Here is a 2,778-nt window from a genome sequence, read left to right as displayed (position 1 = left end):
GTCATCCTGCAAGGTGTCAATTGCCCAGGAAGCTTCCAAAATGACACTTGGTTCATGAGATTCGCCCTGTGATGAGTAAGAGGTACTTGATCACCATGTGTAAGCAAGGATCCCCAAGTGGACACAGGAACTGAAGATTAACTGAAGATGGAGAGGACACTAGTCAGCTATATGCCAGCCTCCAGCTGACTCATCCTTTCCTCTTCCCTCCTATATATAGAGCTCTTCTATGAGGTCTAAGGAGGCTGGAATTTTGTATAAGCAAGGAGGTGCTGTTGGTATACCGCCAGGATTATTGGGTGATTGTTTTACTAGAGGTGAAGAGGAGAGTTCTTGCTGCCGAGGAGGTGTTGCTGGATTGGATCCAACATTATTGGTTGTAACTTCCTCTGGAACCCTGTTACTTTCTATCAATAAAGTTTGCATGTTCTCCTATATACTTGTTTTACATAGATGCTTTGTGTTTACATGTATATTTGATGCACCCTAATCCATGCTTCAGTTATGAGTATATGTATCTTGTAGTTCGCTCTCTTGTTTTGTGCAGGATCTGTATGTAGCTGGATCGGCTAGGAGAGCAAAGAGCTGGGAGCAGGATACAAAGAGAGAAGGACAAGGATCGACTAAGCGCAAGACACCAGGTTGGTTGACCTTCTTACTATTCTCTCTGTACTTTCATAAAGTGGAACATGAAAACTTTATCATTCAGTTGTTGCTAAAGACTGTCACCTTTAGAAGGGTTAGTGTCATCCGCATCGGATACTTTTCCCCACAACACTCCTGACCAGGTATTGTTGGATTAGCGGTGTGCGTAGATTTATCTTTTGTTATGTTTATTTCTTTATTTTTGTAATGGTTCATTAAGTTATGTTGTTGTGAATCTTAAATTGTTGTTACTCTGATTATTGATATTGTTATTTCTTGTTTTTACATATTGTTATGTTGTTGATTGAATGATCAATGTTGGGTAAGGAAACTATGGCCTACATAGACCTTGCATAGTAGCATTGAAATAACCAAACAAGTCTCGGGTTGAAAATTAATGTGGGAAAATGGTGAATCCCGTAATTCATATATGAACACCAAAATTTTGGCACCGTTTTCAGGGAGGTAATGCAAGGCGCGAAAGTATGACCAATATTGACAATAGTACCAATCTCTCATCTCGGGGAGGAAAGTTTTTCACCCAGCTCCAAGTCCTAAGCATTAGATCACTTTGGTTGCTTTGATTTATTATTTTTTTTAGGACCACTCTCTCGTCCTAGGGAGGGAATGTTTCAACTTGCTCCAGGTCCTCAGCATTAAATTTCCTTGGTTATTTTGATTTCTTGTTTTTCTAGGACTACTCTCTCGTCTTGGGGAGGAAATTTATCAACCTGCTCTAGGTCCTAAGCATTAAATTTCCTTAGTTATTTTGATTTATCATTTCTTTTAGGAACCACTCTCTCATCTTGGGAAGGGAAGCTTTTTTACCCTATTTCAGATCCCAAGCTTAGATTTTGTGGTTGGTTTGTCTTTATTTCTTTTATTTTCTTTTTAGGGGCCACTCTCTCATCCACGGAAGGGAAGTATCCACCCTGTTCTAGGTCGTAAGGTTCAAATTTGTTTGAATATTTTCCTTTCGCTTTATGATTGCATGAACATAGACACGAATAAAAGGGGTAGAGGAAGATCCCCCAAAAGAAGGAAAGATCTAGGTAGAGTTACCTACATCCACAAAATGATTTCAAGAGCCAAGTCAGGAGAAATGCCACGAGCTATTGTGAGCGTTAGATCTCATACGAGATCTGGAGGGCAGTCAGTTTCACAACCACAACCTCCCCTAATAAGAGAAGAAAAAATTCAAGGAAGAAGAAATAGGAAGCGGAGGATCAAAAGAATTGAGAATTTCCAGTTCAGATGAATAAGAAGGCTTAATGGAATTCACTCCACCATTTGATTGCAGGAGTTTTATTAGACAGACTCAACCTCACACTTAAGAACAACCAACACCTCTTGAGATTCCAAGGGAATATTGGAAAATATTCATGGCTCATGCAACTTCCATGATCGAATTTCCAATTGGATATATTATAGGTGATGCGCCTATGAAGCCTATTCCTTTTACAACATTACCTATTTCCATGGTATTTATTTTGGAGATCTAGATACATTCCTTTTCAAATTCGACGTTTTTTGTTGGGGATATGATTATATTTCTTATGCTCAGAAATTGAAGGTATTCCGTACTACTTTGAAGGGAAGAACTCTGAGGTGGTTTATCAGTTTAGGGGAAAAATATATTACAACATGGGATGACTTGAAGACAATTTTCCTTGAAAAATATCAAGACTACTGCAAATCTTGAGATATTAAGGAGGAAATCTTTAAGATTGTGCGGAAAAAGGATTTGAACATGGAGGACTTTGTTGAGTGATTCAAATATAGTCTGCAAAGATTAGGCCATAGTGATATGCATAAGGATATCTTAAAGATATTCTTTCTCCAGGCACTAAGGGAGGAACCTTTGGAACTCCTGAATTTGGTAGGAAATGGATATGTTTCAAATGAAGAATTTGACACCATCTACGAGTTGTGCATCAAATTTTCATGTGGATTTGTGAGGCATAAGCAAGGAGTACGAACTCTCAAGACATCCAACAGTGGGGTTACTGTTATATGGAATTTGCATCTACGGATAAACACATTTTCCCTAGGTGGGTGACTACACCTAGAACAACAGAAAGAAAGTAGTCTAACCTTTTCTTATAGAAGATATATGAGATGAAGGAACTTACT

Source organism: Pinus tabuliformis, chromosome 1_1 (genome assembly GCF_031772625.1).
Source record: "Pinus tabuliformis cultivar Carrire ecotype Pingquan chromosome 1_1, CPIR1, whole genome shotgun sequence".
Lineage (NCBI taxonomy): Eukaryota > Viridiplantae > Streptophyta > Pinopsida > Pinales > Pinaceae > Pinus > Pinus tabuliformis.
This window is presented reverse-complemented; position numbering follows the sequence as displayed.